The sequence below is a fragment of the Molossus molossus genome, unplaced genomic scaffold, assembly GCF_014108415.1.
Source record: "Molossus molossus isolate mMolMol1 unplaced genomic scaffold, mMolMol1.p scaffold_m16_p_5, whole genome shotgun sequence".
NCBI classification, from domain to species: Eukaryota; Metazoa; Chordata; class Mammalia; order Chiroptera; family Molossidae; genus Molossus; species Molossus molossus.
This window is the reverse complement of record NW_023425388.1, coordinates 9226628-9239415: the sequence shown is the minus strand read 5'-3', so window position 1 is coordinate 9239415 and position 12788 is coordinate 9226628.

Sequence of the window (12788 nt, the reverse complement as noted above, 5' to 3'; positions counted from 1 at the left end):
AATGGTGGGTGGGTAATGGTTTAGCATGAGCATGTCCCATGCAATATTTGGGACATCCTTACACTGAGGGAGGGTTCACCGGGGCAGAGTGGAGACCTGAACAGGTGGGAGGCGTGGCAAAGGGGAGAGGAAAGCCCATGTAGGAGCTGTCAATATTTAGAGTAAACGGCACTGACCACTGAGCACCGCCTAGCAGCCGGGTGCTACTCTAAGCACTGGAATCCCTTCCTGGTCCTCAGTCACCCCGTCTTACACACCAGGGAAAGGGATCCAGGGAGGCCAGGCGGCCTTGCCTCAGGTCACCTCATCAGGGAGAGGCAGCTGCAGGCTGGAACCGGGTAGGTGACCCCAAAGCCAGTGCACGTCGGGGCCACGTTCCTTAGGGTTTACATCCTGACATTCCCGATGAAGAGGCTGGCGCAGCCCACTGGAGCCTGGAACCTTGTGATTGCTGCTGAGGGGCGAGGGTGAGGGGTTTGCTCTGAGAAATGTGGAGTCCATCTCGGACCCCTGCAAACATTCTTCCCGGAGGACAGGGGAGCCACCCTGGGCAGGGAGAGCTGCAGGCCTGGGCAGAGCTCACCGACAGAGAAAACCTGGGCAGCGCTTCCATCTGGGGCGAATGGATGAGGACGAGGGGAAGGGCCGCCGCCTCCCTGGAGACCACCTGGGCTTCCATCTGGGGAGAATGGATGAGGACGAGGAGAAAAGCCACCGCCTCCTGGGAGACCACCTGGGTTTCTATCTGGGGCGAATGGATGAGGACGAGGGGAAGGGCCGCCGCCTCCCGGGAGACCACCTGGGTTTCCATCTGGGGAGAATGGATGAGGACGAGGGGAAGGGCCGCCGCCTCCCGGGAGACCACCTGGGTTTCCATCTGGGGAGAATGGATGAGGACGAGGGGAAGGGCCGCCGCCTCCCGGGAGACCACCTGGGTTTCTATCTGGGGAGAATGGATGAGGGCGAGGGGAAGGGCCGCCGCCTCCCGGGAGACCACCTGGGAATGTCCCTGCCGTTCACGGGCCATCATTCCTTTCCTCGGGAACCCTCGGGTGTCCAAGAACGCTCTGGTGGGTGCTTCAGGGCTACGGGTGGAGAGCCTGGCTTCCTGGTCTAGACTTGCTACCTGGGCGATTTGATGAATTTCTTTTATTTCTGAACATTTTCTGGGAGGAAATGCAGAAGAAAATACCGGAAAAGAGAGAGAAGGAAATCTGGAACCCAAGGGGCCTCCATACTCTGCAAAGCCACCCGAACACACAATGACCGGGTGACTGAGTTACAGACGAGAACAGGACAGGGCAGGGCACCAGACAGGGGCCGGGACGTGTGCGTGCGGCCGCGTGAAGCTGGGTGTCCGGAAGGACCACACCTGGGAGACGCAGAGCCCCTGTGCAGGACTCGGGGCGCTCCCTGCGCTGCTGGTCTTTCAGCTCGTGGGCTTCCTCCCGCGCGGGGCGCTCGAGGTCAGTGTGAACATCCAGGCTCCCTGTGGCTGCCCCGTGGCTGCCCCGGTCCACCTCCAGCCACAGGCCGCTGCCCTGTCCTGGGGGTGGGAGGGCGGTGGGGGTGGGGAGAGCGCCGCCACAGTCTGGGTCCCCAGAGTGGTGAGACCTGCCACACCCCGCGGGTCAGGCAGCACACACAGGCGGCAGCCTGGGCCTGGGTGTCTGCACCGCGACAGGTGTTACCCTTTTGCTGGTTTAGTTTGTATTTTTTGAATTTTTTTATAGTGTATGTTCCATTTGAAATAAGAAAAGAGATTCTTTTTCCCCTAAGGAAAGAAAAAGAAAAAGAAAGGGACATCGAGGGCATGACCTGCCAAATCGTACTACAGAGGTCGGATTCCACACCACGTCCGGAGGACAGAACGTTTCCTTTTTGACTAAAGGATGGCGCCTTAGTGACGGCCCAGAAGGACACTGCAGGTGGGACGGTGCCCTGAAGTGCTTCCAGGGCCCTGGAACGAGGGATCCCACCCATGCACCCGTCTGTGGAAGGGGCTTTCCTCCTTCTCCGCGTAAATAACTTGATTTCGGAAGCTCCTCCACGCCCACTGTCCCAGGGGGGCACAGAAAGCCTCCGGCAGAGGCGGGCCGGGCTCTGCAGCAGGTGGCCGCTTCGGAAGCGCGCTCTGCTGGGGCGTTATCCTGACTTGCTGCTTCTTCAGCCCACAGAGGAAAGTTGATATTAATACCCATCTCCAGGGTACAGGATGCACAGCCCTCCCCAGACCCCACTGACCGTCCGTGCTCCTTCCAAAGAAAGAGCACGGAAAATAGACAGGCTCCGGTGGAGGGGTCCCGGGGGGAGAACATCCCGGGTGGTGCCTGGGGGCACTCCGCAGTCATTGCTACCCAGTCCCAAAGTCAGCTGGTGGGGGCACCGCCAGGAAACAGCTCACCCTGCCCCACCATCGTCGGCAGCCTCCTCCCTCCCCCATCATGCACCTGCTCGGCTACCACCACCCCTCACCTGCATGACTAGGATGATTGCAGCCACCTCCTACCTGGTCTTCCTGCTCCGCTCTGGGCCCATGGTAGGTATTTATTAATAGATTGATATAATGCCATGATTTCTAAACTATAAAAAAAAAGTAGTTACTTTTAGAATCAATAGTCTCAAGTCACATAGTTCATGCTACCTGCTGTAAGAGACTCAGACCCATGGTGACAAGGTTTTGATGAAGGAAAAGGTGTTTCCACCTGGGCATGCGGGGGGAGGAGACAATAACAAGGCAGGCACCTGGCTGGGCAGGACTAAGGATGAACTCACTGCACCCCCAGCAGGGCAGGGGCCAGTGCTAGATAAAGACCCGTGTCCTCGGCGGGCTGGCCCTTAGCATTTTCTAAATTCTTTGCCAATATATTAAGTGAGAGTGGCATTTTATATTAATTTACATTTCTTGGCTTGCTAGTATGGTTGACTGCTTTTTATATGTATATTATTGATCATTTCTGTTTCTTTTTGTGAGTATCTGTTTATGCTCATTGTTCATTTGGGTGTTGTTGGTTTAATTCCTTAGTAAAGTGATTGATGCTCTATCTCACACACACACACACACACACACACACACACACACACACGACCTATACATACAGCAAATCAAGATTTCTACTTTACTATTTAGCTTTTAATTCTGTTAATGTCATTTTTGGATATGTAGTCAAATCCTTTTATTTTTTCATTAATGCTTTTCCTTTGCTTCTATATCTAGAAATTCCTCCACTCTAAAAACAGATCAGTATTAACCATATTTGTAAGTCTTCTATGATTTTATTTTTTATACTTAACTTTTACACACATGGCATCTATTTTGTCAGGTGTGATAACAACCTAGAGCAAGAACCTCTAAGTTCCCACCCATTCGCCCTGCAGCCCCCTGTCTGCGCCACCCTGCTGACTGAGGGCTGTTTCCCACCTGGCGCAGGCTCACCCCGAGGTGAGTGACCACGTGCCAGGTGAGACTAAGGCCTCGGGGTCCCCAGGTCACATCTTCCTGGGACATCTGTTGCCGTGGAAAGATTTGGGAGTAGGGTTAGAAGTAGGTCATTGAAGTCATCTGTAGCTGAAGGCATTATTCTAACATCAAAATAAGCCAGTCCGCGGTGGAGAAGAAGCCAAAGTTCTCATAAACACTTTAAGGTGAAAGTGAAGACCTCAAGGTTGCTGTGAGGGCTACACTTTGGAGGACAGCTGGGCAACCAACAGCAGAGCCAACAAATCCGAGATGCGCCCCACGACCTCTCTGCCAGGAGGTCCATCGCAACGTCACTGATTATGCAAACATTCGGAAACAACCTAAAATCCCAACGGCGGTAAATTGGTAATATCAATTATGATATGACAGGATATGGTGTGATGAACGGGGATCAATTAAAATCACTTTCATGTCTGCTAATAATATGAGTCATCGTCGTGAAAGGGGGAGAAGAGAATAACAGAGAACTAACCATAGAGGGGCACTAGCCGTGGTTGTAAGAGATGTGGAACATCCGTGCTGAGCTCATTGTGATCGCTTTGTTTGATCACAGACAGCCCGCTCTGACCTGGCTGGGAGCTGTCCTCCCTGGGAGTCTGCCTTGGGAATGCCGTCCATTCCCCTCACTGGAGTTCAAGGGGAAATTGTTCAACGTCGTGGAGAGACGAACAGCCTGGGAGCCCTGGAGACAGACAACCCTTTGCAGGCGCCAGCTCACATCACTTCCCCATCCTGCAACCTGTAGCCGGTGTACCCATTGAGATTCCTTTTCGGCCTACCTGCCCTTCCCCACAGAGCTGCCCAAAGGGAGCGACCAGCCACTGAGGGGGCGCAGAGCAGATCTTTCAGGGACGACCCACTGCTCCCCCACACTGCGGGCAGTATTGGGGGGAAGGCTCCCATATGATTCAACCTTGTCTGTGTAATTGGCTCAAGTGGTGAGAGGCAGCCCGACCCATTCATTGTCCAGCTTCAATAACACTTATACTTGTCCTTCGGGTCCCCTGCACAGTCCAGCTGCTATGGTTATTGAACAAGCACAAGCGAACGGGTCACGCCCCTTCATGGCTTAGGTGAACGCACACTAGGTGGCACTTCCAGAACACTCAGGCAGAAGGCAAGACTCACATCAGGACTGTTCGGAGGGTAGACATGATCCTGAGTGGTTCTTCCACAGTGAAAGCCCTGTGGTCTGCCTTATTTACCTGGGAGAAATCTGGCCTCAACCCAGATCCCACGGGTGCAGCACCATCCCCAGTGGTCAAGATGACGGAGGAATGAGCCTTCCTAGGAATGAGCCCTCCTAGGAATGAGCCCTCCTAGGGCTATGAAATCACACCAGCTGATTCAAAGGCTGGTCATCAATGAATCTTCCAGGCTCATCTACGGCCAAAAGGGAGGACTATAGACAAAAAAGGGGCTCTGTGGAAACCTCACAGAGCGATCTGATCATGGTGGGTAGTCCACCCCAGCTATTTCTAGTAAGAGGGTTATCTTTGCCTAAGTCCTGTCCACTGTTTCTACGTTAACACACTTCTGAAATAACCACCCTCGGGAGAGCACGAGTCTTGATGACGGTCCCGCAACCCGATCCCGCCTGGCTTTGTCCCCATCGTCCTTAGTCCTCCCCTAAAGCCAAGTGCACGCCAGAAGCTGCACAGCTGTTCTTCTCGGGAGCATTTGGGACCCAGCTTTCCAAACGTGGCATCAGTTTGGCTCAAATAAACTTACGAAAATTCTCCCCCCAAAAACGGTTTGGTTTGTTTGTTTGTTTTCTTAGTCCTCACCCGAGGACGTGTTCCCAATTGATTTCTAGAAAGAATGGAAGGGAGGGGGAGAGAGAGAGAAATATAGACGTGAGAGAGACGCATTGATTGGTTGCCTCCCACGCATCCCCGGCTGGAGCCAGGGATCAAACCTATAACCCAGGTTTGTGCCCTGACCAGGAATCGAACCCACGACCCCTCAGAATGCGGGCTGATGTGCTAACTGCTGAGCAAACCGGCCAGGCCATTTTTTTAAAGATATTTTTAATCACAATCACTTTTTTCAACTTGAATGCAACCGGGAGATAACATAAACCTAAAAATGCTATGAAAACATGTACATATATGTGGGAAGGAAATACATCAAAACATTAACAGTGGCAGGCTAGCGGGGGTCTTTATTTTCTTCTTTAGACTTTTCCGAGTTTCCCATTTGCTAAACGATGCATTAATGATTTCCTCCTCAGAAAAGGAAGTGGGTTTGTAGTGGAGGCTGCTTGGCCTGGCAATTGTTCATCTTGTTTCTGAGAGTGTTCTGGAAGGTGGCAGGGGGACACTGCTATTTCCGCAGTGGCCCCGGGAGACCCCTGGGAACTGGGATCCTTTTATTTTTGTTCTCGTATGTTAGGAGTAGAGGCACATGAACAGTTGTCCATCTGTGTTAGCATCTCCCTTCCAGAAAGAAGCATGTCCCTCTCCACTGTCCCTGTGACACTCGCAGGGTGACTTGGGGCCACACGTGTCCACTAGGAGGGTTTGATCAGCTTCATTTCCAGAACAGATCACTCCCAGGACCGTTTGCGATCATTAGTGTGAGATGCGTCTTCAAAGCCTTTCTTGGTTGGGAAATCTGAAGGAACTCCACGGTCACGCCACCTGTCTGTCTGTTAAGGACCCGGCCAGGTGGGGACCGGGCCAGTTAGGGACGGTACCTCCTGTGAGTCACAGCACGCTCTCTCCAGACAGTGGGCTGTGACAGCCCAGGGCAGCTGCACCCCGCCACCCCCAACCTGGGGAGCAAGCGCCCTGGGCCGCACAGGATGGCCACAGAGCTGGGGCAAATGTGTTGAAGGAACGGCTTCTGGCTCGTGCAATATGAATTGCTTAATAAACGTTAAATGATTCTATTTCCCCCCCCCCACACACACACAAAACTAGATTAAAATCCAAAGGGAGACGGACACTTCAGGAAAACAGGAAGAAAGGATATTCCTGTCCACAGGTAACAGGATGGGAAGGGAGGTGCCCGCAGGCTGATCGAGAGGGACAGCATCACAGGACAGGGTCCGTTTCTAACCACCTAGCCCGACATCACCGGCACTGGCTTCCTGCTTCAGACCTAATGGGGGCGGGGGCAGGGATGGGGAGAGCTGGGGAGGCGCTCCCTTGACCCATGGTGGAATGTGACCCCTTTATTTATAATTCCCGATACCCCAGTTGTCCCTTCCTGGTCTTACATATAGTCTGGAGTGCCTGGTAGGTGCCAAGCAGAGAAGTAATCTAGCAGCCTGTGTGGAGACACTTTAAGACCATGTAAATATCTTGCTCCTCATCACACACACACACACACACTCAGCATCCACTGATGTTCTTGTTCAAACCAGTAATTTTGCCATGATTACAAGGTAATGATTTTTGCAACTACAACATTTCTGCCGCATTCATCAGGCGGCACCTGGAATGAGGAAAGTCTTCCGTTTTCCTTCGTGTATTTACAGTGCACTGTCCGCGTGGAGAGCCCAGCCTTCGAGACCACGGTGTCCACGGTGCACTCGGAAGCAGCTCAACCTTCATGGTGGAAGCTGACGGTGATGTCTTAGTTCTCAGTTCCATCTGCACGTGGATGGGAGACATAGATGCCTTTGCATCCACAGAAACTACTGAGGATAAAAGACACGCCAGGTAATTTTTTTTTTTTATTCTCACCCGAGGACATTTTTCCATTTTTTGTTCAGATAGAGTGGGAGGGAGGGAGGGCGCGGGGAGAGGGGGAGAAATCGACGTGAAAGGGACACATCGAGTAGCTGCCTCCTGCATGACCAACCGGGCTGGGGACAAACTGAAACCGAGGTACGTGCCCTTAGCGGGAACCGAACCTGGGTCTCTCTGGACCGCAGGCCGACGCTCTAACCACTGAGCTAAACCGGCCAGGGCCATATCAGGTAATATTTTAAAAATATGATTCCCTGGCAGCTGTATTCCAGCCCAGAGAACATAAGCCTGTGAGCAAAGTGACATCAACGTGGTCACAGAAAGGTAACCCTGCGCCTTCCTGGAACTGGGCGGAGAGGCCGCTGCAGGGCGAGGGGACCGTGCAGACTGTGTGTGCAGGACCGGGCGACGGAGGCGGCAGGCACGGTCTGGAAGGCACCCGCTTTGGTGCGGGGTCCTTAGACTATTGAAGGGTGACACCACAGGTGACCAGGAAGTGAGCTTGTTTCAGAATATATGACGAGCCACCTGACAAGGTAGAAGATGGGGCAATGCTCTCCGTATACGGATCAACCTGGCTCGAAGGCCGGGTCGTGCGGCCATGGGCCTGTCCTCAGCAGGAGGCCCGATCCTCACGGGAGCTGGCTCTCAGTGACTCCTGGCTTGCCTCCTTAGGGTTCTCATCTCCGGCAAGTGTGAGGAGCCAGGAGACAAGAGGCGGGTGCGCAGCCCTAGTCCCAACCACCAGGCACCCACACAGGCGCGCTGGGCGCCTTTAGACTGGACTGAGTTATCGGAGACGTGCCACGCGGTCCTCAGGATGACCAGGGGCACAGGGCGGGGTCCGTGTGCCCACGTCTAGATGCTGAGACCGTGTATTTCACAGACACTAAGTTCACTTTTAACTTTCATTCCCAACACACAGCACAGTTCGTGCGCAGTCCAGGAGTCCTGCTCTAAAACAGTACTCTCGGAGCAAAGGAGCCAGAGCAGGACGCCCCGACAGGGAGAGCTGAGGCGAGGGTGACATGGCACAGGGGCTCTGTGCTTCCCACCCAATTGTTCTGTAAGCGTGAAGCTGCCGAAAGAAAGAGGATCTATTGGATTTTACATATATATACAAAATCAACCATTAAAATTATATAGGACTCACCCAGCCGGTGTGGCTCAGTGGTGAGCATCAACCTGTGCAACCAGAGCTCACGGGTTCGATTCCCGCTCAGGGCACACGCCCAGGTTGTGGGCCTGATCCCCAGTGGGGGCGTGCAGGAGGCGGCCAGTCGATGTTCTCTCTCATCGATGTTTCTATCTCTCTCTCCCTCTCCTTTCCTTTCTCTCTAAAACCAATAAAGAAAAAAATTATATAGGACACTATTGTGTATGTTAAAACACGACACACAGGCTGAGCATGTCTGTGTCGCTGTTGGTTTGGAGGCCACGCAGGCTGCACGCGGAGAATGAAGGCTTTGGGATTCGGACAGTGGTCCAGGCTGCGATTTCTGGCGCCCATGAAGGAAGGTCATTCACCTTCAAACGTGCCCAGGCAGGTGAAGGGGAAAGATCAGTAGAATAAAACAAAAGAGGATGCATTTTAAAAGGAAACATTCAATAGAATATTTAATAGTTTAAATGACAGAGTTCCAACCAAAACTCTGCACAGCTGTTCCCAGCACGTCCTGATGGAGCATAGTCCAAAGCACAGGGATGCTCGCGGGGCGTGTCTCCCCATTTCTTCGGTCGATTGCTGCTGAAAGAGACGCCCTGGTTCTTCAACGTGCCCTCGCCTAGACCGAGAGATAAGCCTTCAGCAGAACACAGCATGGCAGTCTCAAAACCACGCAAACCACCGATTTCAGGCGAAAGAGCAGACGCTTGACCAACACGCTCTTTGAAGTGCAAACTCTTCGCACATTCCAAGAAAAACAGAAGAATATTCTCCCTGTTGGCTCTATAGATCACACCTAGGGTTTCCCTTCAAGTCAAACCTAAACACACATTGACCTGTGATGACAAAGCTGTTTAAACACTCAACGCACATAATAAAATACCTCAAGGGTGCCAAGTTTCATTTACTTTAGACGGGGCTGTTTCTCTGGCTCCCGGGCCCCGCCTGTCCTAACAACGAACATCTCATTCCGGGAAAGATTATGAGCCAATTATCAGGGGTTATTTCACAGAACTGCTCCTGAGGAGACAGGCGGCCTTTAAAGAAAACCAATCTATAGAGTGTTTTAAAAAGAAAATAAAATTCAAGAATAGCAGACTTCAGTTTTAAAATATGTTCAACCCCATAAGCTTACATTTTTTTTTTTTTAAGCTGCAGTGGAATTGTGGTTCCAGGGCAATGAGCTAGATGCAAAAAGCTACATGATTTGGGGGCCCACTGCAAAATGAAAATGGGGGCCCCCTGTTCACAAATTAAGAAATTCAAAATGGCAACAGTAAGCCAAGCGCAGGGCTTTTCTGAGTGGGGCGCAAAGGTGGGACTCAGCACAGAGGGGACACCACGCTGGGGGGACACCACCCGGGGGGGGCCCAGGGTGTTGGGGCAGGCGGGGTTGCCTTGGACCTACCATCACGTTGTAGTTTGCATCTGCCATTTGCAAACACTGAACAGTCCCTGGCGCCCGGCAGTATTCAGTGACAGCGCACGAAGCAAAGCTTCTAACCTTTGTCTTTTTATTAACTAGACTGAAACGTTGGCATATGTTTACCATAGTTTGGAATAGTATGGGAATCATGTGCTTTTTAAACATTTGAAAATGATACTCGGTGTCAGGACCCAACCCTTTTCGTTCCTGCTTTGTGTGAGACGTCTCCAGAACCCACACCTGCATAGGGGGCGCCACCTTCTTCCATGACAGCTTCCCGGAGGCACACCGCTGCTCTGCACCCTGAGTGAGTGAGGACCTGCGCGCCCTGGCTGCACCTCCGTCCTGGGGAGGGGTTCAACGCGGGGTGCCCTGGGGTCCACCCGAATGGATCGGCACACGCAGGCACACTCTCAAAGAACATTCACAGACCCTGAAACCCTTCCAAAGAAAACTGTTAAAATTCCGCCCTCCACCCAACACTTCTGAACACTCGGTCTCTATGTTCCCCTCCTGAAAACCAAGCCAATGAGACGCGACGTGGATCAATAAACGTTTGCTGTGGCGAGCCAAACAGCGTGATTTGGGCGCAAGCCTGTTGCATTTATCACAGTTGTGTAGTCAGTAAGTCTGACGTCTGTTAAGACTGAAAAGCCATTCACCCAGCGGGACGGCCTCAGTTTGCAGTGGAGCAGCTCCCTGGCTGCAGAAACCAAGGTGCGCCACTGGAAAGGGCTTGGGTTGCTTTCCATCTGGATTTTATTTCTTTTTATTATTATTTTTAAAGCTAGTTGATGTTTGAATAGGTAATGCATGCACATGGTATCAGAAAGTGCAAGAAGGTGTATGAGATGCTTTCTTCCGCCCATCCCATTGTCTCCACTCTTGGTCGAGGGTTTCCTGTGCTCTTCAAAGATTATTCTGCAAATACAGCAAGTATATATTCCCCGCCCCTTTCACACGAAGCTTGCTGTACTCCGCACCCTCTTCTGCACTCTTTCTTTGAACTGTCCCCGCCGGTGCATTAAAAGCATACAATTCGTTGCCTTCCATTGTGTGGATGTCCCATGATAACCTTAACCAGTTTTCTCTTAGGGGACAATTATGCGGCTGCCAATATTTGGCTACTATAAAATTACCCAAATGTATTGTTCAAAGGTCATCTGGGAGGATGTGGGGGAGCGAGGAAGACAGGAGGACCTTCCCAGGGATCATTATTAAATAGCACAACTCAGTCAAATACAGGAAAACTCTTCAGGGGCAAATGGCAAGTTATTTGGGAAGCAAACGTGCAAAGGGAAGGCGGGATTTGTGTTGAAAGGGAGAGAGGGACCCTAGCTGGTGCTCCATGATGAGCTCCCCTGTACCTTGCCCACCCATGTCCCAGAGGTGGGCTGCCAGGCATGTCCAGCTTCCTGGGACCACCCTCAACAGCGCAACAGCCTCACCCACATACTCCTATGGGTCTGATGAGAATGCATTTGGGACCTAGACCCAAGAGCACCCCCGTGGCGAGCTCCAGTCCCGTGCTCGGCGCCGTGTGCCGACGTTTCGTTCCGACACTGCACCTGTCTACACCCAGCAGCAAGGCCTGAGGGTTCCTCTGCCCACTCACCCACCAACGCCGAGTACCCGAAGACGTCCTAATTTTGCCTCATAGGCTTAACATGATCTCATTTTCTTCTTTGCATTCCTCCCAGTCCTAATAAAGCTTTCCTCAGGGGCTGGCGTATGGGGTCGCCTCTCCTGTAAGTCGCCTGTTTATACCCTTCACCCTTCCGCTCATTTGAATTCCTTCTTCCTCCTGTTGGTTTGTGGGTGCTTCTTGCATGGCCTTGGCTGGTTTTAGCTGGGGGCATGTCTTTCTGAAACCTGACACCTTCTCCAAATGCCAGTCCTTAACTTTGCTCACGGAGTCCTGGCGGCAACAATGCTTCATTACCTTTTCAACATGACGCGAGCTTTTCGATTCTGCTTACTAATCTTTCCCATCTCTAGGGCCCAAGCGCTCCTCCCACATCTTCTCCCACTGAATCTGCGGCTTTCACTGCTGGCTCTTTGGTCCAGGTGGCGTCAAAGTTGGTCAGGAGGTCTTCTCAGTTTGCAAAACAAGCCCCTGCAGAAAAGCCAGGCATTTCCTGGCAGAGGGTCTCCGTCTTGAGCCAGCACTTCCGGGGGCTGCTGGGCGGGTGCATTCGAAAGCCCAGGGGCTGGAGGCAGGGAGGCTCCTTCTCACGGAGCTGTTGTGTGCAGGGCACCTGAGGAGAACACCTTCGCCTTCCTCACCGTGCAAAGCCCACAGAACCCTGGCATGCTGGAGCCATCGTGGCTGGTTCACAGGTCCTCGGAAAAAACAGCCTGTGGTTCAAATGTGGTAGGAACAAGGATCATGAGTAGTACCTGCAGTACTGTCCCAACAACGGGTGCTTGCTCTCTGCCAGAGACCTCGTCAGCACTTTGCGCACGTTATCCCAGGATCTCTGTTGCGTAAGTTCTCGCCGAAGCCTCGGTGGAATCACTGTGGGGAGTGCCGAGACACGGCTGGTGAGAATTCACCAGGCTGGCGCCTGCTGCGGAACACGCAGTGACACAGTACACCGCGAGAAACCGATGTCATTGGCCAACCTTCCAGCCTCAGCTCCAGGAGTCCATTAGTAGCTTGTGTCTTCTGAGCCCAGCCCTTTGCTGGCAGGTGGTGATGACGCTGTGACCTCCTTTCATCTAACTGGGGCAAACCTAGAGCCAGGGCAAGAAATCCTCACTTTGCAGGTTTTAACCCAGTGTGGGATCTAAAAGAAAGTCCAACTCATAGAAACAGAGAGCAGAAGGGTGGTTGCCAGGGTTAGGGGTGGGACACAGGAAGAGGCTGGTAACAGGGTGCACACTTTCGGCCGTAAGATGAATACACTGTGTTGTATAATTGAAATTTGCTAAGATAGTAGAACTTAAGTGTTCTCACCCCCTCCCCAAAAGTAAACATGAGGTGATGGACATGGTAATTAACTCAACGGTGGGGAT